This window comes from Procambarus clarkii, chromosome 56 (genome assembly GCF_040958095.1).
Source record: "Procambarus clarkii isolate CNS0578487 chromosome 56, FALCON_Pclarkii_2.0, whole genome shotgun sequence".
In the NCBI taxonomy this organism is placed as follows: domain Eukaryota; kingdom Metazoa; phylum Arthropoda; class Malacostraca; order Decapoda; family Cambaridae; genus Procambarus; species Procambarus clarkii.
Window position 1 is genome coordinate 24485054 of NC_091205.1, and position 27190 is coordinate 24512243.

The window sequence follows — 27190 nt, forward strand, 5'->3', positions numbered from 1 at the left end:
GGGCTACTGGCAGCAGCTGGGGCCCCCATCCCGGTATATAAGGCCTGGCACCCGGTCTAGCTGCTACAGTCAATGAGAAGTATCATCTCTTTCAACATGAAGTTTGTGAGTACACAGCCCCCTTAAAACTTATCCCGGTATAATCTTCCTCATATTACTCATTACTCACCTCACGCCCACTTAAACCTACTCACTCAATAGTGTTCAAACCGTGTTCTTCAGCTGTGCTTCTGATAACATTTCATGGTTACAAAATATTTGTATTTACACAGTGATAATAATGTAGATGTCTATACTAAGCTGTGACTCGTGGTATCAGCTCTCAGGTATACATGTCTGTATATTATATATATATATATATATATATATATATATATATATATATATATATATATATATATATATATATATATATATATATATATAAATATATATATATATATATATATATATATATATATATATTTTGGTAGCAGTCTTTCCTGTAGACATATATAATTAAATATGACCGAAAAAGTAAGATTAATAATTCTAACACGAATTTTCTCAATCTTTCGTACATTACGCTTCACTGTTGGAGGTAAATCAAAAATCACTTCTCCAAAATTCATTTTTATTTCTAGTCTGACGCGACACGGGCGCGTTTCGTAAAACTTATTACATTTTCAAAGACTTCACAAATACTCAACTGATTAGAACTTACGTATCTCTGATTTTATATCTACATTTGAGTGAGGTGGGAGGGGTGATGTGGCATTAACACAAGACAGAACAAGAGGGGATATTAATAGGGTATTAAAAGTATCAACACAAGACAGAACAGAAACAATGGGTATTGAATAGAAGTGTTTGTAGAAAGCCTATTGGTCCATATTTCTTGATGCTTCTATATTGGAGCGGAGTCTTGAGGTGGGTAGAATATAGTTGTGCAATAATTGGCTGTTGATTGCTGGTGTTGACTTCTTGATGTGTAGTGCCTCGCAAACGTCAAGCCGCCTGCTATCGCTGTATCTATCGATGATTTCTGTGTTGTTTACTAGGATTTCTCTGGCGATGGTTTGGTTATGGGAAGAGATTATATGTTCCTTAATGGAGCCCTGTTGCTTATGCATCGTTAAACGCCTAGAAAGAGATGTTGTTGTCTTGCCTATATACTGGTTTTTTTGGAGCTTACAGTCCCCAAGTGGGCATTTGAAGGCATAGACGACGTTAGTCTCTTTTAAAGCGTTCTGTTTTGTGTCTGGAGAGTTTCTCATGAGTAGGCTGGCCGTTTTTCTGGTTTTATAGTAAATCGTCAGTTGTATCCTCTGATTTTTGTCTGTAGGGATAACGTTTCTATTAACAATATCTTTCAGGACCCTTTCCTCCGTTTTATGAGCTGTGGAAAAGAAGTTCCTGTAAAATAGTCTAATAGGGGGTATAGGTGTTGTGTTAGTTGTCTCTTCAGAGGTTGCATGGCTTTTCACTTTCCTTCTTATGATGTCTTCGATGAAACCATTGGAGAAGCCGTTATTGACTAGGACCTGCCTTACCCTACAGAGTTCTTCGTCGACTTGCTTCCATTCTGAGCTGTGGCTGAGAGCACGGTCGACATATGCGTTAACAACACTCCTCTTGTACCTGTCAGGGCAGTCGCTGTTGGCATTTAGGCACATTCCTATGTTTGTTTCCTTAGTGTAGACTGCAGTGTGGAAACCTCCGCCCTTTTCCATGACTGTTACATCTAGAAAAGGCAGCTTCCCATCCTTTTCCGTCTCGTAAGTGAAACGCAGCACGGAACTCTGCTCAAATGCCTCCTTCAGCTCCTGCAGATGTCTGACATCAGGTACCTGTGTAAAAATGTCGTCAACATACCTGCAGTATATGGCCGGTTTCAAGTTCATGTTGACTAAGACTTTTTGCTCGATGGTACCCATGTAGAAGTTTGCAAACAGGACACCTAGGGGAGAACCCATGGCGACCCCATCTACTTGCTTATACATGTGCCCATCCGGGCTCAAGAAGGGTGCCTCTTTAGTACAAGCTTGGAGTAGTTTCCTCAGAATACTTTCTGGCATGTCAAGAGGAGTACAGGCTGGATCACGATACACTCTGTCGGCTATCATTCCGATTGTCTCGTCCACAGGTACGTTGGTAAACAGCGATTCTACGTCCAACGAGGCTCTACGTCCAACGAGGATTCTACGTCCAACGTTGGACGTAGAATCGCTGTTTACCAACGTACCTGTGGACGAGACAATCGGAATGATAGCCGACAGAGTGTATCGTGATCCAGCCTGTACTCCTCTTGACATGCCAGAAAGTATTCTGAGGAAACTACTCCAAGCTTGTACTAAAGAGGCACCCTTCTTGAGCCCGGATGGGCACATGTATAAGCAAGTAGATGGGGTCGCCATGGGTTCTCCCCTAGGTGTCCTGTTTGCAAACTTCTACATGGGTACCATCGAGCAAAAAGTCTTAGTCAACATGAACTTGAAACCGGCCATATACTGCAGGTATGTTGACGACATTTTTACACAGGTACCTGATGTCAGACATCTGCAGGAGCTGAAGGAGGCATTTGAGCAGAGTTCCGTGCTGCGTTTCACTTACGAGACGGAAAAGGATGGGAAGCTGCCTTTTCTAGATGTAACAGTCATGGAAAAGGGCGGAGGTTTCCACACTGCAGTCTACACTAAGGAAACAAACATAGGAATGTGCCTAAATGCCAACAGCGACTGCCCTGACAGGTACAAGAGGAGTGTTGTTAACGCATATGTCGACCGTGCTCTCAGCCACAGCTCAGAATGGAAGCAAGTCGACGAAGAACTCTGTAGGGTAAGGCAGGTCCTAGTCAATAACGGCTTCTCCAATGGTTTCATCGAAGACATCATAAGAAGGAAAGTGAAAAGCCATGCAACCTCTGAAGAGACAACTAACACAACACCTATACCCCCTATTAGACTATTTTACAGGAACTTCTTTTCCACAGCTCATAAAACGGAGGAAAGGGTCCTGAAAGATATTGTTAATAGAAACGTTATCCCTACAGACAAAAATCAGAGGATACAACTGACGATTTACTATAAAACCAGAAAAACGGCCAGCCTACTCATGAGAAACTCTCCAGACACAAAACAGAACGCTTTAAAAGAGACTAACGTCGTCTATGCCTTCAAATGCCCACTTGGGGACTGTAAGCTCCAAAAAACCCAGTATATAGGCAAGACAACAACATCTCTTTCTAGGCGTTTAACGATGCATAAGCAACAGGGCTCCATTAAGGAACATATAATCTCTTCCCATAACCAAACCATCGCCAGAGAAATCCTAGTAAACAACACAGAAATCATCGATAGATACAGCGATAGCAGGCGGCTTGACGTTTGCGAGGCACTACACATCAAGAAGTCAACACCAGCAATCAACAGCCAATTATTGCACAACTATATTCTACCCACCTCAAGACTCCACTCCAATATAGAAGCATCAAGAAATATGGACCAATAGGCTTTCTACAAACACTTCTATTCAATACCCATTGTTTCTGTTCTGTCTTGTGTTGATACTTTTAATACCCTATTAATATCCCCTCTTGTTCTGTCTTGTGTTAATGCCACATCACCCCTCCCACCTCACTCAAATGTAGATATAAAATCAGAGATACGTAAGTTCTAATCAGTTGAGTATTTGTGAAGTCTTTGAAAATGTAATAAGTTTTACGAAACGCGCCCGTGTCGCGTCAGACTAGAAATAAAAATGAATTTTGGAGAAGTGATTTTTGATTTACCTCCAACAGTGAAGCGTAATGTACGAAAGATTGAGAAAATTCGTGTTAGAATTATTAATCTTACTTTTTCGGTCATATTTAATAATATATATATATATATATATATATATATATATATATATATATATATATATATATATATATATATATATATATATATATATATATATATATATATATATTGTAAATACAGCAATACACATTCAACAACTACAGTTGCAAATGCATCGGTCACATTAGACTAAAACTGTAGTCTTTATAGTATATTATGTAATTATATAAATTATATAGTGGGAAGAGTTGATAGGCGTCATTCGACCTTAGTGTGACACTTAAGTTACTGGCTAAGCATAGTTCACCATCCTGGCGCGACATTGTTCACCATCTTTCAGATCCGTACCAGTAATCTTTCTTTATCAGATCTAGACATTTAACATTATAGTGAGTGTTGATCATGGAGGGAGTTTGAGCAGGTATATTGTTGAGGCAGACTCCTAGTTTGTTTATGTACGAGATGAAATAGCTTGCTGTCAGTACAATGATTCAAAACAATTCTTATTTGGCATTTGAACTGCAATAATAATTTTTTCTGATATAGCATATGTGATATCACAGGGAATTAACTAGGAGTTGTTCACCGATATGGTAATACTGCTTGCTCTATAAAGGGTATATACAACAGCCCCCCCCCCCCTCTGGAGGTATACACCTAGATATATATATATACCAATTTTGGCTTCATTCTACTGTGCTCTGATGAAGGCGAATTAGCCGAAAACGCGTTAAGCATTCTCTATTTTTCACATGGGGTTATTCTGCATATATACCAACATGCAAGAATTAACGTACAAGTACTGAACAGAAATTTCCTGTTACTAAAGTATACTGTAATATTGACGATATCTGCGTATCTGTCTCGATAGATTGAGTGGGTTATCTTGAGATGATTTCGGGGCTTTTTAGTGTCCCCGCGGCCCGGTCCTCGACCAGGCCTCCACCCCCAGGAAGCAGCCCGTGCAGCTGACTAACACCCAGGTACCTATTTTACTGCTAGGTAACAGGGGCATAGGGTGAAAGAAACTCTGCCCATTGTTTCTCGCCGGCGCCTGGGATTGAACCCAGGACCACACAAGTCCAGCGTGCTGTCCGCTCGGCCGACCGGCTCCCCTTAAGTGCCTTAAGTGCCGTTCATAAGCGTTTGGGGTGGACATAAATAGGAGCTGTCTCATATGGATCAATTATAGCCTTCTGCCGTGTTCTCTATTCTTACATTATAATGCTTATGATACCTCAAAATTCTTCACTTAACCTTAGAAGTCTACTCAATCAAATCATAAACTTATTCATAAATGTTCGTTTTATAAATTTATACTTGGGTTAGTTTACACAAATTTACAGTAAATTGAAATTGAAATAAGTTTATTGAGGTAAAATACACACAAAGGGATGAGGTAGCTCAAGCTATTCTCACCCCGTTCAGTACAACGTTCATACATATATAGGCACACATCACAAACAATAAACATACTACCGAACATTCTGAGAGATAAACATGTACATTTTTATTAATTTTACAGTAAATGATTTACCTAGGAGAAAGTCATAACAACGTAGCGTTCTAAAGATTAGAATGACCTGTGGTCTGTGCCTCTTTTCGGTTAAATGCAAAGAGGAATTCAATCGATTTTCTTCCAATCTTTCAGTGTACGATGTTGTTGGTGGTGGTGGTGGTGGTGACCTTGGCTGCTCTGATGGGGCCAGCCAGCGCTATGCCCGACCCCTTTGCCCTGGCTGACGCGCAGTTTGGATTTGGAAGACGCGGATTTGGTAGCGGTGGATTTGGAGGAAGTGGATTTGGTAGCGGTGGATTTGGCAGAAGAGGATTTGGTCATGGTGGCGGATTTGGTGGACGAGGTGGATTTGGCGGCGGCCGCTTTGGAATCGGTCGTTAAACTTAAGACAGTAGTGTCTAGGACTCTGAATCTCCTCGGACGCCATTATAAAACCAAACAAAATGTGTGATCTTGTGTTGTGAAGGGAAGCTGACGAGCGTCTCCAACACCTGCAGCACTTCCAACACCTATTATCCACCATCAAACACCCGTCAACATCAACACCTTCAGCGCCTTCATCAGTCCAACCACTTGGGCTAGACGGTAGAGCAACGGTCTCGCTTCATGCAGGTCGGCGTTCAATCCCCGACCGTCCAAGTGGTTATGGACACCATTCCATTCCCCCCGTCCCATCTCAAATCCTTATCCTGAACCCTTCCAAGTGCTATATAGTCGTAATGGCATGGCGCTTTTCCCTTACAATTCTTCCCCCCCCCCCTTCCTTTCCATCGGGAGCGCCGACACGGTTATCTTGAGATGATTACGGTGTAAACAATAGCCTTTCATCATGGTTATTTAGACAGTTGTAACTGATCACTCAGTAATTAGCAGCGTAAATAAAGTATTTTTTTAACAATATTACTATTATTTGCATCCTCGGTAAATAGTCAAAGAGGCTAAGGCATTAAGTTGACCTACACTAAGATGCCCAAAATATGTTATCGATCAAGATAGCGTAACGGAATATTTAATCTCTAGAGAACATTCCCTTGTCCTGCTCCAAAGAATTTCTAATACAGTTATCACGTGATTCTGATTTCCTTGTGTGTTTATCCTGTTGTCGCCGGACGTGGTAAAGCTTGTGGCCCAACCTGATCCTGGCAATTACTATGTCGCATTCAATGTATTGTGGACCTGCCATTGTATAGATGGCACCATACCTATACTAAATCCATTGCTTTTTATCATTCTCTGTGTACGCTAACATACGAAACGCAAATGACTCGTCCTTGAGATTCACTATTGCGTAGCTAAATAACAGGATTATCGCTACAACTAACCCCTCTACTAGTCAGCATTCAAGAGCTCTACCCTAGTCATCGTAACCTTGGCATTCAGTCTCCCCCGCTATGATGAGTGAGGTGTGTCCCAACCCCTCGCACGACCAGGGATAGGCTTTGAATGTCAAGGGTTCGAACACGAGGTTGGATCTCTTATACGCAGGCTAGGGCAAAAGTGCAGGTTGCTATGGAAACTGCGTTTCGCACTTAAACGAGAATGCATTTGAGGATGATGTAAGGTAATTATGATAAAAAAGCACTAAGTCAATATTTACATAAATAACACGTGACTTCCTACGACCACGTGTTTTTTTGTTTACATGCGGATATGAGAGTCAAAGTAAACAACACGCAACTTCCCACAGCCACGTGCTTTTGTTTACATGCGGCTATGAGAGTCAAAGTAAACAACACGTGACTTCCCACGACCACGTGTTTTCTGTTTACATGCAGGTTTGGGAGTCTCTGTATACACCCGCATCCGTCAGATGAATTTGTAGGCGATCTTAATACCCAAATTGAGAGCCGTCTTGAGAACCCGACGTCGCACGAATGGCAGGTTTCAACCCCTCAAAGCAAGAAAACTACAGGGAATGAACACGAGTATATAAAACATCTCGATAACAAAGAAACTTTTGTGGCACGTAAACAAAGAGTTTCGGAGACAACCCACTGAAAGAAAATCGTGAGTTTTTAAAAAAACTGTAAAGTAGCCACACACACACACACAAGAGAAAATGCCAAGATAAAAATAATGGGTCGACTTCACTAGCCCCACCGGAAGAGAAGCAGACATGGCACAATATCTGCAAGATATGGCAAAACCTCTGCAAGACATGGCAAAACCTCTGCTAGATATGGCAAAACCTCAGCTAGATATGGCAAAACCTCTGCAAGATATGGCACAAACCTCTGCAAGACATGGCAAAACCTCTTCAAGACATGGCGAAACCTCTTCAAGACATGGCAAAACCTCTTCAAGACATGGCGAAACCTCTGCAAGATATGGCACAAACATCTGCAAGATATGGCACAACATCTGCAAGACATGGCAAAGCCTCTGCAAGATATGGCACAAACCTCTGCAAGACATGGCGAAAATGCAGAAAGCTGAAGCTAGCTGAGCAAAAACCTGCAGCCCACATACACCCACAACAGGAGTAAGGATAAGGAACTTGTTAGCAAGCGGAGTAATGCATCTTCCTCCTCCTTGTAGAAGTATGCAGGGAAGATAACAAAGTATAATGACAAGAATAATCAGGATAACGAGTGCAATATTCAACGAGGACGAATATGGACAACCAATCACAGCCCAGGAGGTAAGGGTCTCCGTAGTGCAGTTGCGTTCGTTCTCGACTCACACTCGGGAATCAAGGGTTCGAATCACGGGTGGGAAATAAATGGTTGGGCACGTTTACTTTCACCTAATGTACCTGTTCACCCAGCAGTAAATAGGTTCCCCGGGAGTTCACCATTGACACCTATGACAATGCAATGAACAGGGGTGCCATAGGCACAATCAGAGAACACTGTATAAACATCAGAGGTCCACAGTTGTTCAACGTCCTCCCAGCGAGCATAAGAAATATTGCCGGAACAACCGTGGACATTTTCAAGAGAAAACTAATTTTCTTCAAGAAGTGCCGGACCAACCGGCCTGTGGTGGATATGTGGGCCTGCGGACCGCTTCAAGGGACACCCTGGTGGGCCAAACTCTCACAAGTCAAGCCTAGCCTCGGGCCGGGCTTGGTGAGTAGAACTCCCAGAACCCCATCAAGCAGGTATCATACTCTATGTAAAGTCTTGGAGAATCCATTGCGCCACATCTTGATTGATTGAGGCTGATTGACCTCTTCAATCACCCTATCCTCTCGAATAACGTTATGTCCTAGGAGTGATGGGGAAGGGGATGATGACGACTGCAAGTGCATTGTTATCTTGAGGTTATCTTGAGTTGATTTCGGGGCTTTGTTTTTAGTGTCCCCGCGGCCCGGTCCTTGACCAGGCCTCCACCCCCAGGAAGCAGCCCGTGACAGCTGACTAACACCCAGGTACCTATTTACTGCTAGGTAACAGGGGCATAGGGTGAAAGAAACTCTGCCCATCGTTTCTCACTGGCGCCCGGGATCGAAAACGGGACCACAGGATCACAAGCCCAGTGTGCTGTCCGCTCGGCCGACCAGCTCCCTAAGTTAGGAGCTTAGGATATCCTTGTGAGTTAGGATATCTCATTAATCCTATGTATGAATTGTTATGGGGGTTTTAGAGGTAAGGATATTAGTATTGTTGAGAATGGTGATTGGTTCTGTATAATAGATATTATTATGATTTCAGTGAGCATTAGAGTATGACAACTAGGTGTACTGGGGGGGTAAACTGGGGTATACTCTGAGCGTTCTGAGGTGAACTAGGGGTAAACTAAGAAGTGACTGGATTTCTTGGTTGTGGAAATTGTCAGATTGGGTTTGGTGTTGATTGTTGCGAAAGATTTTCAATATTAGATTCCTAACTGGGCAAAGAATTGTAAACGTTTTTGAAACACTACTAAAAACGTGTCCAATTTTTTTATGTCAGCCAAATTTTCAGCACGTTTCTATGGCTGCTTTACATGACTTTTGCCTCTCGAGTGTATACTTATAACATTCGAAACGCTAAACTAAACTCAGAAATGTTGCTGGACCGCACTGTAAACATTGACCAAATGTTTACAGTGTTGGCCGGCAGTGTTGGTACAAATGGCCGGGTGACGTCACGTGCTGCCTCTATTCACTCTCCAACCAACCCGCACCTAAACATTAAACCAATGTTACCGCGTGACGTCACCTGCAGTTCCAATGTAAACAAAAACAATACCACGTGGTCATACGACATCAACCCAAATTCAATATACAAACTAAATTGTTTAGTGACATCTGGTTGACTTCAATCAATTTAGGCCTAGGCGCACACAAAGCCTAGCATTGCCATTATAATAGGTAACTTACGCCCTAGTGAGTAAAAGTATCTCTTAGTGCTAAAACCATTAACATAATTCACTTACGCTACCCGTCTTTTCGAGTACTAAAAGTACAACGTCACAAAAATGATGTACTAAATTACTAAACCACCGAGGACCCACGCATATAGCCAACAGCCTGCCCATTTAGCGAGGCGCTGTGATTTATAAATGTATAATAAAAACTAAATTTATCAAATAAAAATGATAATAATTTACAATTTATAATAATTTTAAATTTAAAAATTATAATAATTTATAATTATAATAAAAACTTTATAATAAAAACTATATAAAAATTTATAATAAAAACTATATTAAATTTTATAATAAAACTATTTATAATCATTTTTTTATATAAAAAAACTAAATAAAAACAGTCTAACTACACTGTATTATTCGAGAGGACAAGTTGTACCTAGAAATCTATCTCTTAGTGCGAAAAGTGTTGTGGGAATGTTTTACTAATATTTCAACCGAAAGGCAGGATGGAAACATCGCGTCCCTCAAGGAGGAGAAACGGACCCGTGTCCAACAGGTATTTCGAGTGGGGTCTAAGACCTGAGAAAAATATGTGCGCCCTTCTTCGTCATCATGATAAACAAACCTAAGCTATCCTAACTCAACCTAACCTACCTTATCTTATCTCAGTATAACCTAACCTATTATCTACCGAACCTAACTTAAGTGAAAGTAAGATATCGTATTATGTGCTCTATATATGGCGCCGGCAAGGTGTGTGACGTCACTGTGACGTAAAAGTGGCCATGTTGCTACAGGTTTTAGACCCTTACCGGCTATTTCCGGAGAAAGAGAAAGTGTTTATGTGTGGGAAAACCCATCGAGGCCTCTGAGCGACGTAGTAGCCAGCATCATCGGGTCAAGACACGAAAGGCCCCGGGTTCGATTCCCGCTGCAGGACACAAGACGTTTGGGCACTTTATCTGATGCCTCTGTTCACCTAGCAGTAAATAGGCGGGTGTTGTGAGTTGGTTGCTTCCTGACTCTTGACAACAGAAAACCCATTTTGATAACTACATATTCTCATCATTGATTAATTCGTTTTGTCGGTGACAGGAAGCCTGTCAATATATACTTTAGGCTTGTATCGAGGTCATCCCAAATTGAGCTGCTGACCCCGCCACCTTCCCCCGGAAGCAACCACACAACAGTTGCCCACCTCCCGAGGAACCCATTTGCTGCTAGGTGAACAGTCGCATTCGGTGACAAGAAACGCGCCTATAACCATTTCAGTCCCACCCGGGGAATCGAACCCGGGATCTCCGAGTGTGAGACGAAATCAAAACCAAGTGTACCACCACGAGACGATCAGTTGACAATGTTTTCCTTACCTGATCAACCAGGCTGTGACTCATACGTCAGGCTGCGAGCAGCCGCGTCTAACATCCTGGTTGATCAGTCCAGCAACCAGGAGGCCTGGTCGACGACCGGGCCGCGGGGACGCTAAGCCCCGGAAGCACCTCAAGGTAACCTCAAGGTAACTACACATCATCGCCAAAAAAACTCTCACACCTCAACAAAGCCTATCTACACCAAAGAGTAGCAGAAGGTTCGCCCTCTGCACTTTGGTATTTTCAGGCAACCAAATTAGAAAGGATAAATAACCCAAAAAGAATCCACAGTTTTCCTTGTCTGTTACCCAGCGGTCACGTCTTGAGCTCTTCTTCTCAGCAACGAAAGGGAGTAAATTCTTGTCTAAGATACTCATTCATTTGAGCAACGGTGTTCTGATACCAGATTCCTTCTGCAGTGCATAGCAATGGCTTTCACCCCCTCGGCGGCCTCCTTGCATGCTAATCATGCAGCCCATCCTCCTATTTTGGTAGTACTTATAGTAACGACGAGGGCCATAGTATGCTATACTATACCGACGTACAACGAAATTAGAACGTAGAAATCTGAATTATTGAGTTGGACAAACCGGAAAACTATTTGTTTTACTTGTGTTGCTTTGACAAACTAAACTAACCTATCCTAACCTCCCTAGGCCTAATACACGATATCCAAGGCCTAATATAGTACATATGTGTACTATACTAGGTCTAGGAATATTTAAGTATGTGTTTTAGCTTCATTTATCATAAAAGAATTCCTTACTAGTCAGTGTACTACTATCTAAAAGCTAAGAACGTATGAATTCAGCCTATTTTTTTTTTTGAGATATATACAAGAGTTGTTACATTCTTGTACAGCCACTAGTACGCGTAGCGTTTCGGGCAGGTCCCTGGAATACGATCCCCGCCGCGAAGAATCGTTGTTACAACCAAGTACCCATTTTACTGTTGAGTTAAACAGAGGCTACAGTTAAGGATTTGCGCCCAGTAATTCCTCCCCGGCCAGGATACGAACCCATGACAAAGCGCTCACGGAACGACCGTCACAATAGGTACTACCTAAACAAGAGGATGGGTTGAAACACACCTTGCACCACCCTTCCGAGAACTCCTCCTCGGAAAATTCCTGCTCTGGGCATTTCCTAGGAACCCAAGCAGTGCCCAAGCCGTTCTTGCACTCGCAAATACAAAGAAGCTTCGCACGTTCTTGTACTAAACGATCAAACAAAACACAATCCCAACAACAACAAACAACCCTTCTCTACGAAAACATTCACAACAAGGAAACAACCCACACTATACGTGTTAAAAATTACCCATCTAGACAAAAAAATCGTGAAACTATAAAGTATGCGGAAACTATTCCCCCGCTGCCCCTACCTCTCTCTCGTCCTCTACGAGCTCACCATAGCCCGTGCTACTTGGAACTGCTTGTTCCAAGTAGCGAATCTTTAACAACAACAACAACATCTCGTCCTCCCCATCCCTCCCTCCTCCCTTGAAGGTAAGTAACAGGGGACCAGTTTCTTTTCCCTCGTAGACCCACGGGAATGGCCCTGAATGGGCGGGGCTACTGGCAGCAGCTGGGGGCCCCATCCCGGTATATAAGGCCCGGCACCCGGTCTAGCTGCTACAGTCAATGAGAAGTATCATCTCTTTCAACATGAAGTTTGTGAGTACACAGCCCCCTTAAAACTTATCCCGGTATAATCTTATTCATATTACTCATTACTCACCTCAAACCGTGTTCTTCAGCTGTGCTTCTGATAACATTTCATGGTTACAAAATATTTGTATTTACACAGTGATAATAATGTAGATGTCTATACTAAGCTGTGACTCGTGGTATCAGCTCTCAGGTATACATGTCTGTATATATTATATATATATATATATATATATATATATATATATATATATATATATATATATATATATATATATATATATATATATATATATATATATATATTGTAAATACAGCAATACACATTCAACACTATTCAACAACTACAGTTGCAAATGCATCGGTCACATTAGACTAAAACTGTAGTCTTTATAGTATATTATGTAATTATATAAATTATATAGTGGGAAGAGTTGATAGGCGTCATTCGACCTTAGTGTGACACTTAAGTTACTGGCTAAGCATAGTTCACCATCTTTCAGATCCGTACCAGTAATCTCTCTTTATCAGATCTAGACATTTAACATTATAGTGAGTGTTGATCATGGAGGGAGTTTGAGCAGGTATATTGTTGAGGCAGACTCCTAGTTTGTTTATGTACGAGATGAAATAGCTTGCTGTCAGTACAATGATTCAAAACAGTTCTTATTTGGCATTTGAACTGCAATAGTAATTTTTTCTGATATAGCATATGTGATATCACAGGGAATTAACTAGGAGTTATCTTGAGATGATTTCGGGGTTTTAGTGTCCCCGCGGCCCGGTCCTCGACCAGGCCTCCACCCCCAGGAAGCAGCCCGTGACAGGTGACTAACACCCAGGTACCTATTTTACTGCTAGGTAACAGGGGCATAGGGTGAAAGAAACTCTGCCCATTGTTTCTCGCCGGCGCCTGGGATCGAACCCAGGACCACAGGATCACAAGTCCAGCGTGCTGTCCACTCGGCCGACCGGCTCCCATATTGTTGTTGTTCACCGATATGGTAATACTGCTTGCTCTATAAAGGGTATATACAACAGCCCCCCCCCCCCTCTGGAGGTATACACCTAGATATATATACCAATTTTGGCTTCATTCTACTGTGCTCTGATGAAGGCGAAGTAGCCGAAAACGCGTTAAGCATTCTCTATTTTTTCACATGTGGGTTTTCTGCATATATACCAACATGCAAGAATTAACGTACAAGTACTGAACAGAAATTTCCGTAAACAGCTGCCTTAATCAACGTAGCCGAAGAAAGGCCTTAAAATCCAACCTAAGCTAAGTTAATATAACCTAACTTAACTAAGCCATATCTAGCCAGTTTAGCGGATCGCATTAGTGGACCTGAACACGGCTGCAGCAACGCATTACCCCACAAGCCCACAACTCACTAAACACAAACAAGTCGACTACGGGCTCACCATAGGCCGTGCTGCTTGGAACTTTTTGTTCCAGGTAGCGAATCTTAAACAACAACACTAAACGCATCTGAACCCTCACCAATACACAACGTGAACTACCGTCATTCTCAGCTTGTCGAACTACCAGTAGTTCACTCTATCAAACTTGTTATTTAGTAGTATTCTAAATAAATATAAAACCTACCGCAGGCGCTTGACAGGGAATTACTGCTGTCAGTCACGCAGACCCGTGACTGACAGCAGTAATCAGATATGACTCAGTGCTTGTCTCCTCTAAGAAGTGACACCTCTAAGAAGTGACACCTCTAAGAAGTGACACCTCTAAGAAGTGACACCTCTAAGAAGTGACACCTCTAAGAAATGACACCTCTAAGAAGTGACACCTCTAAGAAGTGACACCTCTAAGAAGTGACACCTCTAAGAAGTGACACCTCTAAGAAGTGACACCTCTAAGAAGTGACACAATAAGCTGCCGATCTTAGACAATCTGGCTCATTTACAGGACATATTTAACACAAACATTAACAGATCATCTGTCCATATCTAGTTGGAAGCAAAGCATTATAGGTTTCGATTTTTCATTCATGGAATTTATTCACTGGCGATGAACGCCGACGATTGTCTTCCCATCATTATATTCTTGCCGTGACGAACTTAAGTCACTAAAGTCATTTTATTCTTGTTCTCTTTTTACAGTTGTCGCTGATGGTGGTGGTGGTGGTGGCCCTGGCCGCCCTCATGCGGTCAGCCCGAGCTATGCCTGAACCACAGTTTGGTGGTGGTGGATTCGGTGGTGGATTCGGTGGTGGCGGATTCGGTGGTGGTCACCGCGGTGGCGGATTCGGTGGTGGATTTGGCGGCCACCGTGGTGGATTTGGCGGTCACCGTGGTGGATTTAGCGGTCACCGTGGTGGATTTGGCCATGGTGGTGGCTTCCGTGGATAATCCCAATACTCTGCCACTCTTCGAATGCTAGACAATACCGCTCTAAAAACTACATAAAAGTACATATCCTCAAATGTACTTTTACGCCTGCATATCGACTAATTCTGCTGACGCAGTCTAAGGCCTGGAGAGTAAGACAGCTGATCAAACTAATCCAGATCAGCATCTCCAACAAGCAGCATCTATCATCTTCTACAAACAGCATCATTAGCAGGCTAGATACATCACCAAAATTAAATACATTGCGAAGAGTGTCATTTGATGCAGTTCCTACCGACTTCCTCAATAACTAAACCCGTCAACTCAAATGCCGTGAAAATTATACTTATTTTCATATATCGTACTTTAATTTATACCCCTATTGTTAAGGTGCTATGTAGATTGCGATACATATTGGACCATGTATACTTAAATCAAAATATCATGTATAACCATTATACATTGATACATTTTACATTATACATATACATTATACATTTTACTTACCATTTAGATTATCATAGTAGTTTGACTCTGATAACTATACAGTTTTAAATGGACTCTGGAAGCATATACGTGCATATACAATACTGTATGTATGCACTTGATGAAATACACAACATACACACTAAATCCGGTATACACACATGTATATACACGCACATAAACTCCTAATATATACAGCTGACATATGTTTTTAACAAATTCAATCACATAATAACACATATTGACAGTGGGGAAAAAAGTGGAAATGTTTACAATGAACATCAATAGAACAAGAGCACATGGATGGAAGCTTCAGACTCAGATGAGCCACAGACATATTGGGAAGGTTTCCTGTAGCGTAAGATTAGAGGGGGAAAATGGAAAGAACTACAGGAGCAGGTTATAGTAGCTAACTTCATTCATAACTTTAAAAAGTACATATGATGGAAAAATAGGTCACGAAATCTCGAGCCTATAGGCACACATAGCACCGTTATCTTGGTTATCTTGAGATGATTTCGGGGCTTAGCGTCCCCGCGGTCCGGTCCTCGACCAGGCCTCCTTTTTGTTACACATCCCCAGGAAGCAGCCCGTAGCAGCTGTCTAACTCCCAGGTACCTATTTTACTGCTGGGTGAAGGAAACTATGCCCATTTGTTTCCGCCTACGCCAGGGATCGAACCCGGAACCTTAGGATTACGAATCCCGAGCGCTGTCCACTTAGCCGTCAGACCCCTATCTCACTGTGTGTACACACAAATCCACCAGTGCTGGTGTGAGTGAGCGGCGTCGGTAGTCTTAGACCCCTATGATGCCCCGGCCGAGGTAGAAACACATAGACACGAGAGTGTCTTTCACCTCGTGCCTCTGTTCACTTAGTAAATAGGTAACGTGGTAGTTAGACAGCTGCTACGGGCTGCATCCTGGGGATATGCATGTGTACATTACAGAACCGACGCTTTGAAAAGCGAGGTCCAAGAGCTAACAGTTTTATCCTGTAGGCACAAATATTAAACACACACACACACACACACACACACACACACACACACACACACACACACACACACACACACACACACACATACATACAGATCCTGCAGAGCCAAAGCTCGATCCTGCAATTTATACCTATTGTACAAATAGGTGAGTACACAAGCAAGGGCCCCCCCTCCATCAGCAACGAGGGGGGTCTGAGTGGACAACATTCGGGGGCCCTAGTCCTAAGAGCCCGAGTTCGATTCCCAGCCTAGGCAGAAACAAATGGAAAGAGATTCTTTCACCCTGATGCTTCTGTTCACTTAGCAGTAAATAGATACCTGGGAGTTAGACAGCTGCTACGGCCTGCTTCCTGGAGGACGTGTGCGTGTGTGTGTGTATGTTAAGAGACAAATATATGTAGTAGACATATTAGAGGAAAATAGATTGGTTAGAAAGGTTGGGTCCAAGAGTTAATACCTCGATTCTGCAGGCACAAATGATAAACACAAATAGTAAATACACACATAAACGCATGTTCCAACTAACTCCTTATATTCAACCTTCCAACGCTACTTCCAAATCTTATTCTCACTTCTCTGCCCCTCCACATCTCTCTCTCACTCTCCTCTTGTTCCTCATCTCCTTTCTATGCCTTACCTCCTATATTGCAATCTCCTTCATCTCTACCTGCTCATCAATGAATCCATTAGAGTAAGCAACATGATTAAGTTGGAGAGAGGGAGGGACGGAGAAAGAGAGATGAGAGAGGAGGAGGGAGGGAGAAAGAGAGATGAGAGAGGGGGGAAGATTGGTAGAGACTGGAATGAGTGGGGAGGGAGGGAGGGAGGGAGGGAGGGAGGGAGGGAGGGAGAGAGGGAGAGAGACAGAGAGAGAGAGAGAGAGAGAGAGAGAGAGAGAGAGAGAGAGAGAGAGAGAGAGAGAGAGAGAGAGAGAGAGAGAGAGAGAGAGAGAGAGAGAGGGGGAGAGAGAGAGAGAGAGAGAGAGAGAGAGAGAGAGAGAGAGAGAGAGAGAGAGAGAGAGAGAGAGAGAGAGAGAGAGAGAGAGAGAGAGAGAGAGAGAGAGAGAGACCCGGGCGCTGCCGGATACTTTCCACCCAAGTATCTATTAAAAAAAAAAGTGTTTCTCCAAGGCTTGAGACCAGATGGGTGCGGTTAGTCTCTCGCAACTTTGCATGATGAATTGTGACTGTGTGGGGGGGGGGATGGGGGTATCATAGGCGGGGTCGGGGACAACCCCCCACCCCTCCCCAGCCCCTCTTCAAGTAGGAGTGAGTCATATTACAACCCATCCTCCTGCTTATAGATAGTACTTTCTGTAACTAGGTGCACCATTCTACATATATATTGACGTAATGAACAATTAGAATTTGGTACTATTTACTTTATAGAATAAAAAAAAAATATATATATACAGCTAATATGTAAACTTAAATATTCCTAGGCCTAGTATAACACATACATATGTAGACCAGACCACACACTAGAAGGTGAAGGGACGACGACGTTTCGGTCCGTCCTGGACCATTCTCAAGTCGATTGTCCCTTCAAACGTCGTCGTCCCTTCACCTTCTAGTGTGTGGTCTGGTCAACATACTTTAGCCACGTTATTGTGACTTATCGCCTGCACATACATATGTACTAAATTTATCCTTAGTGTGTATTAAGCCTAGGATGGTTAGGTTAGGTTTTATTAGCAACATAAATACAAAACCTTTATCGGTTTGTCTAAATTCAATAGTACGAAATGCTACTTTCTAAGTGTCCATTAGCTCAAAATACGTACGATGGTCCCCATCGTTACTGTAAGTGCTGTCTGTTGCACAGGAAGAATGGGCTTCATATTACCAGCAACTCCTAATAACTCCAGAACGTGGGTTTAATTGTCCATATCCAGGACAAATTTCAAAAACAAATCGAAACTGTCCCCTATTTTTCGCTTGTTACAACTTGTAATATCGTTATTACATCTTGGCATAACGTTTGCATGACGTATTGGAACATTGTTAAAAACGTGTAACGAACGTTTTAGCAACGTCGTAGTTTGGTCGTGATAGTGATTTTAATTTATTTACAGCTGTTTGTTACACAGAACGTAGCCTCGACGTTTTGACAACTTTGTATCTAACAATGGTAAAAATAATGATGTGGTCACGTCTTGTGTTTGCTGGGAGCGTTCATTGAATGTTCTGAAAGAGAGAATGGTAGTGGTGGAGGGAGAAAGAGAACGGGGGTTAGAAAACGGAAGGGAGTGCGTGAGGCAGAGAGAAAATGGGAGGTAGGGGAGGGAGAAAGGAAAATAAAGAGACAGATATAAATAGAGACCCGAGCACTAAGCCCTAAATTAGTATATGAAACGTGTCCAAATTAGAATATTCTTAATTGTGAGGATTAAGTATCAATTACTGAGGCCCGTCACATAAGGATTACAGTCCAGAAGTGCAGAAACAATACTAACTATTGACAGAAGCAGAGACAGACCGCAACAAGCTAAAGACAGAAGGAGCCCCCTGGAGACAGTGAAGCAATTTTAAAAGTAATTAATGAAGTTCTGAAAAGAAAAACAGGTAAAACCAGCAATAAATAATTCCAGATTCAATCCACTCTGACCCATTACCGGCCATCTCCAAGATCATCTTATGTCCAGGCCTCCGAGCTCATTCTGGGAATTTCCTCGCCAAGGGCGAACGGGTTAGAACAAGTTCTTATACTGCTGGAACATTAAGAGAAGAAGATGCGGGGCGGGGACTTGGAATCCCCCCCCCCCCCTAAGCCTCCTGAGGAGTATATAAGGAACTGCAGCTCTCAACGACAGCACAGAGATAAGCCGAGATCTTCCAAACCAATTCACTCTACAACCGAACCACTTTCAACATGAGATTTGTGAGTACAGCTTTGATCAGAGTCCCTTAATCCATCACTCTCATCTCCTACACAGTGTTTACTGACGCCTTTCGCCTCTGCTCACCTAGCTGGATATATATATATACCCGGGAGTTAGCACACTATTGTGGGTTGCATTCTGGGAAATGGCCAGTTGTTGTCAAGGGAGGCTTGGATAAACCTATAAGACTTCCCGTCCCCAACTGTGAGGGAGAAAGACTTCGGTGATAGACTTTCAAGCCTTGTGATAAGTCTCCACTACGAAGACTCCACAAAGCTGTAAATATATCATTATAGTGCGGGAATTATTGGTAATATTGATCACTTGACAGGGGCAGGAAGACAATATATATGAGCAAGAGTTGCCAGTATTGCGACATGCTTTCAGTGTTAGCTTCTCACCAAACTCACGAAACTGCTTTCCCATTGTCTGAACAGAAACTCTTTTAGGACCTATCAAAGTCCCCTCTAAACCAAAGACTCGCCTTCCTCTGGATGCAACGACAACTGTTGAATAACTCAAGTACCTATTTACTGCTATTTGGTCCAAAACAAAATAACAAAAACAGAAAGCCTATTGGTCCATACGAGGCAGCTCCTATTGGTCCATACGAGGCAGCTCCTATTGGTCCATACGAGGCAGCTCCTATTGGTCCATACGAGGCAGCTCCTATTGGTCCATACGAGGCAGCTCCTATTGGTCCATACGAGGCAGCTCCTATTGGTCCATAGGAGGCAGCTCCTATTTATGTCACCCCAAACTCATATTAAATGTATGTGTTTACTAGTTGTGTTTTTACGGGAGTTGAGCTTTTGCTCTTTCGGCCCGCCTCTCAACTGTCAATCAACTGTTTACTAACTACTTTTTTTTTCCACACCACACACACACACACACACCCCAGGAAGCAGCCCGTGACAGCTGACTAACTCCCAGGTACCTATTTACTGCTAGGTAACAGGGGCATTCAGGGTGAAAGAAACTTTGTCCATTTGTTTCTGCCTCATGCGGGAATCGAACCCGCGCCACAGAATTACGAATCCTGCGCGCTATCCACCAGGCTACGAGGCCCTATGTGTGCGTGTGTGTGTGTGTGTGTGTGTGTGTGTGTGTGTGTGTGTGTGTGTGTGTGTGTGTGTGTGTGTGTGTGTGTGTGTGTGTGTGTGTGTGTGTGTACTCACCTAGTTGTGCTTGCAGGCTTGCGGGGGTTGAGCTCTGGCTCTTTGGTCCCGCCTTTCAACTGTCAATCAACTGGTGTACAGATTCCTGAGCCTACTGGGCTCTGTCATATCTACATTTGAAACTGTGTATGGAGTCAGCCTCCACCACATCACTTCCTAATGCATTCCATTTGTCAACTACTCTGACACTAAAAAAGTTCTTTCTAATGTCTCTATGGCTCATTTGGGCACTCAATTTCCACCTGTGTCCCCTAGTGCCTGTACCCCATAGGTTAAATAGCCTGTCTTTATCTACCCTCTCAATTCCTTTGAGAATCTTGTATGTGGTGATCATGTCCCCCTAATTATTCTGTCTTCCAGCGACGTGAGGTTTAATTCCCGTAGTCTCTCCTCGTAGCTCATACCTCTCAGCTCGGGTACTAGTCTGGTGGCAAACCTTTGAACCTTTTCCAGTTTAATCTTATCCTTGACTAGATATGGACTCCATGCTGGAGCTGTATACTCCAGGATGTGTGTGTGTGTGTGTGTGTGTGTGTGTGTGTGTGTGTGTGTGTGTGTGTGTGTGTGTGTGTGTGTGTGTGTGTGTGTGTGTGTGTGTGTGTACTCACCTAATTGCACTCACCTAATTGTGTTTGCGGGGGTTGAGCTCTGGCTCTTTGGTCCCGCCTCTCAACTGTCAATCAACTGATGTGTGGTGTCGACCAACTGTCGTGTGTGTGTGTGTGTGTGTGTGTGTGTGTGTGTGTGTGTGTGTGTGTGTGTGTGGTAAAACCATAATGAAATGTGAGTAAAGCCAATGAGGTTTAACAGCAATAATGCAATCAGTCTCAGAGATCATTTCGTACATAATATTACGACTATTAAGTTACCTGGTAATCTTTCCATCAATTAACAACCCAACAACCATCAAATCGGCAGCGAGTCGACAGCTCTGACCACTGAAGCAAGAACATTTCATATTCTTTAAACACATTACTATCTACATAACTACAGGAGATAAACGATTTTTGTCTTTCAATATTTCAGTTGTCGCTGATGTTGGTGTTGGTGGTGGCCCTGGCCGCCCTGATGGGGTCAGCCCGAGCTATGCCTGACCCCTACGCCCTGGCTGACCCTGACCCCTACGCTGAGGCTGACCCCGCTGCTGACCCACAGTTTGGACGATTTGGCGGGGGTCGAGGATTTGGTAGATTTAGTGGTGGATTCGGAAGATTCGGTGGTGGATTTAGACGCCGTGGCCATTTTGGTTAAAAATGGATTCTGACCACAGGAATAAATGTATTGTTCTCTCTCATTATTCAAACTAAATATAATTTGGCTAATGCATTATATACACGTGTGTGTTTACTCCCCATCACCCCTGTCAAATCACCAGCCCACAATTTGGCAAGCAAACCATGAATGCAAAAAGATGTTAAAGATTATGATCTTAATCCAGCGCAAGAGCTTCATAAAATGTGATAGAGGGGGGAACAAACGTCTTGGAATTCGGGTAGTAGTAGAGAACACTTTGAGAATGACATAGCATGCGAAGCCAAGGACCAACCCTAATAGCTCCATAGCCACAGCCAGGATCACACAGAGAATGACAAGGAAGTGTGTGAAATAGTCTACTAATCCTTCCTGGAAGTTTCCAGGCTAGAACCTGATCTGATCTCAAATCTAAGAGTTCTTCGAGAAGAGACATTATCAGAAGAATGAATGAACGAATTAGAAGTCACACAAGAAGTATAGAAGCAGCGAGAGGAAGTGGGTGAGATGAAAGTCTTGGATGCACACAAGTTATCACCATGGATGCTGAACGAGGTGACTGCAGCACTGTGCAGTCCCTTTGTTATGGTTTTAATTGATCAGCAACGTTTACCAGAGATGTAGAAAACAACTAATGTGGTGCCAATATATATATATATATATATATATATATATATATATATATATATATATATATATATATATATATATATATATATATATATATGTCGTACCTAGTAGCCAGAACGCACTTCTCAGCCTACTATTCAAGGCTCGATTTGCCTAATAAGCCAAGTTTTCATGAATTAATTGTTTTTCGACTACCTAACATACCTAACCTAACCTAACCTAACTTTTTCGGCTACCTAACCTAACCTAACCTATAAAGATAGATTAAGTTAGGTTAGGTAGGGTTGGTTAGGTTCGGTCATATATCTACGTTAATTTTAACTCCAACAAAAAAAAATTGACCTCATACATAATGAAATGGGTAGCTTTATCATTTCATAAGAAAAAAATTAGAGAAAATATATTAATTCATGAAAACTTGGCTTATTGGGCAAATCGAGCCTTGCATAGTAGGCTGAGAAGTGCGTTCTGGCTAATAGGTACGACATATATATATATATATATATATATATATATATATATATATATATATATATATATATATATATATATATATATATATATATATATATATAACAAAGAAGGAAGGAAAGATCCTCTGAACTGAACCAGTAACTGCATCACTAACAAGCATCTTATCTAAGATGCAAAAGATGCCGTTTCGATGGAGGCTTCAAGAACAATTCAAACAATATAATTGTGTTATCCATCATTATGAATTCAGCAATGAGAAATCTTTCTCGACAAACTTATTCAGAGTTTTCATGATAACAATAAACAGAAAAAGAGGGTAGACTTCATTCTTCAGTGTCAGAAATCTTCCGGTAGTGTCTGAGACAAGAGAGTCCTTTTCAACAACAACAACAAAAGTGAGGTTGGAGAATCGGGAAGAGTGTTAAGTTGAAAAAATATATATCTCTGGTAGGATGCTCACAGTGAGAGGGGGGAGGTATCAGAGCTGAGAGAGACAATTAGCGGTGTACTACAAGGCTCGCTGCTAGGGCCCCATCCGGTGCCTGATACATGTAAATGGCTTAACTGACATTATAAATTCATTCACATCAATTCTTACTGACGAGGTATGAAGAAGGTGCAATGAATATACACACGAGGACTCTGCTACATTTACAAAATGACCGAGATACACTCCGGAGGAAGTGTTAATAATAGATACTGATCAAATCCACAAGGGCCGTGACGAGGTTTCGAACCTACGTCCAAGAGGATCCCAGACGCGCCTTAATCGACTGAGCTACGACTAGATGTGTGTGACACTAGATTCTAATACAAACAAACGCAAAGTTGTCCAAATAAAAACCAGGAGTGATAGGCCAGTAATACATCACTTAATGAGCGGGAGACACCTTCCTCCACCAGAAAAAGAGAAATAACTTAAGAAGAGACTTAACAAAAACTATAAAACCAGCATCAACAAACTGCCGACGGCAGCAGAAGCTAAATTGGACAGCGTGCACTTTTTGTCATCAGAAATTTGGTCAAAGGAGCATACGAACGATGAACAACCTACGTCAGAGCAAGTCTTGAGTATGCTGCCATGGTATAAGAACCATACATAACAAAATCAAACATACCTATATGCAACAATGCTATTTTCTAAGCTGAGAGGACTGAGGTATGAAGACAAAGAGAACAGCACCTCACCACATTGTAGGGAAAAATAATCTGGGGAGACATGATAAGGACATACAAGATTATTAGTTAAATTAAGAACCAAAAGATCGAGAGGACTTAGATGAAAGCATAAATTCGTCACTGAGATCTAAAAAAAAATTCTTCAACGCAATAGTCGTAAATAAGTACCATAAATTAGATGAGGAAGATATTGATTCTAAATCAGTATACAATATTAAATGCATTTGTAATTAGAAAACCGAATTGAAGAAGTCAGATTATGTAGAAGTTGAGAGAGCAGCTGGGAGTAGTCAAAAACACATGGGAGTAGTCAGAATATGTGGAAGTTGAGAGAGCAGCTGGGAGTAGTCAAAAACACATGGGAGTAGTCAGATTATGAGGAAGTTGTCAGACTACATGGGAGCAATCAACTAAGGTGGAGGTGGTCAGTGTGGGTGAGAATCCTTAGCTGGTGCGGGCGACGCGATGCAGGTTCCTATCTACACCTATCTACCTATCTACTATACACCTATATAGTAAATAGGTAGTACACCTATCTACTACCTAAACTCAACGGTAGCTCGCGTTTCCCGGTGCGCCCAAACATGGTCATTACCTCTCACACACAACCCAAGACCTGCTTCCCTGTAATTTCCACACACACGCGGAAAGGTGATCGTAATGTTTGTTATCTTGCATTATTTATGGGGGAAAATGTAGCAGCAAATAGATTGTAATTTTAAAACCTTGGCAAATATTTCCCTTGAAATACGTCACGAGCAATTTTATTGGGACTTCAGATTTATTTCAGAGTTTTAAATCTTGCGAAAGAAACTGGGATCGTTTCGTTACTTAATTTAGCGTTAATTACCTGAATTTTACCATGTCTATTAGCCTCGACGGGGGACAGGAGGCCGACGGCTTGTGAAACGACCCCCTAGTTGTTCCCGGAGGCTATTTTACCAGCTGGATTTTGATCTGAAGTGTTTTCTTTGCACTAACAGCTTCAGTGGGTAGCAATTCTATGGGTTTATCTAAATCTGTAAAGTAGAATAGCTGTGGATATTTGTTTGAGGCAGAAAACCAAACGCTAGTAGTTAACATCATGCAGCTTTCTATGGTGATTTGTTATTATATGAGTGTCACATAATGGTTTGGGTCGACCCCCATGACCCTCTGTAAAGAGGGTTGGCTCCAATTGCGAAAACCAAGGACGCTTTTGAAGTCTAAAATGGGGGTTTGGTTTTCCATGGAGTACCACTGCTACCTTATTCAATCTTGTGTTGATGATATCCTCAAAATGCATCCGGAGTCTGCCAGTGCAGACTACTTATCACATGCCTCTGTATGACTAACCATCCTGTGTGATGGGGATTTCTTAACATCACCTAGTTAGCTTTTTTGACACACTGTACTCCACTTCATATAGTCTAGGGTAGCTGCACAAATGCAGATGTACCTCATGTATTTAAAAAAAATTAACATTATGTAGAATAGTCTAGCAATGTTAAATATTTTAGACTATTCTACATAATGTTTGTTAGATTTCTAGTTGACTATCATGCCTTATCCTTAATTAACTTCACCGCCTCTGTTTTGAACAAACTAGAAGTAATATAGACTGAAACCATGAGGATGAATCTTGGTGCCCCAAGATGCACAAGAATCATCAACATGCGGGAAGAACTGAAGCTTCCAACCATACTAGAGAGAATCAAGTCAACACGACCTTTTGCCTTAAAGTCATGAGAGATCCTACATCTCCTGTATTGCTCAGAGACAAATTATTCTGTGCTGTTAACACCCTATTGTCTGGTGCCGACATACCGACTCACTCCTTGTATAATAAATGGCTAAGTAAACATGCCTACAAGCTCATCCAGCTCAACATTCCTTTAAAATGCAATCAACCTGTTACATTCCTCTATATCATTCAAATATCTCACACACCCATCACCCAAGGAAGGTAATGAGAATCTTGCTCTTCTCAAAGCTGTCAAACACTACATCACCCACTACAAACACTACATCACCCACTACAAACACTACATCACCCACTACAAACACTACATCACCCACTACAAACACTACATCACCCACTACAAACACTACATCACCCACTACAAACACTACATCACCCACTACAAACACTACATCACCCACTACAAACACTACATCACCCACTACAAACACTACATCACCCACTACAAACACTACATCACCCACTACAAACACTACATCACCCACTACAAACACTACATCACCCACTACAAACACTACATCACCCACTACAAACACTACATCACCCACTACAAACACTACATCACCCACTACAAACACTACATCACCCACTACAAACACTACATCACCCACTACAAACACTACATCACCCACTACAAACACTACATCACCCACTACAAACACTACATCACCCACTACAAACACTACATCACCCACTACAAACACTACATCACCCACTACAAACACTACATCACCCACTACAAACACTACATCACCCACTACAAACACTACATCACCCACTACAAACACTACATCACCCACTACAAACACTACATCACCCACTACAAACACTACATCACCCACTACAAACACTACATCACCGAATGCCCAGTTATTTAGACCCCCCACCATGAACTACCTGGAGCTTTGCAATTACTTTATTAACTCTCGTGTTCTTGAGGATATCCTCATAATGCACGCAAAATTTGTCGATACAACAGACAGGCGACAAACCGGCCTCCACTCACACGGATGAGGACACGTTGATTCTAACATTTAAATAGCAATTTTTCGCGGATATTTGTCCAATTCGTGCTGTGTTGCTTCGCGCACACTGCATGCAGTGTTGCATTACAAAGTGCAGAAGACCAGACCACACACTAGAATGTGAAGGGACGACGACGTTTCGGTCCGTCCTGGACCATTCTCAAGTCGATTGTTTCGGTCCAGGACGGACCGAAACGTCGTCGTCCCTTCACATTCTAGTGTGTGGTCTGGTCATCATACTTTAACCACGTTATTGTGACTCATCACCTGCGTTACAAAGTGCTGCTTAGCGCGTCTTGCAAAAGTGATGTATTCTTG

General features: G+C 42.2%; 2 long non-coding RNA genes across 2 annotated transcripts; both read left to right on the forward strand.

Moving 5' to 3' along the window:
* The first annotated feature begins 2 nt into the window (after nucleotides 1-2).
* LOC138353026 (uncharacterized) lies at nucleotides 3-6238 on the forward strand. The gene is made up of 2 exons (XR_011223013.1): nucleotides 3-105; nucleotides 5473-6238. It is a non-coding gene; the product is annotated as an uncharacterized lncRNA (long non-coding RNA).
* A 12604-nt stretch (nucleotides 6239-18842) lies between these two features.
* Nucleotides 18843-21903, forward strand: LOC123770766 (uncharacterized). The gene is made up of 2 exons (XR_006774401.2): nucleotides 18843-19393; nucleotides 21599-21903. It is a non-coding gene; the product is annotated as an uncharacterized lncRNA (long non-coding RNA).
* The last annotated feature ends 5287 nt before the right edge of the window (nucleotides 21904-27190 follow it).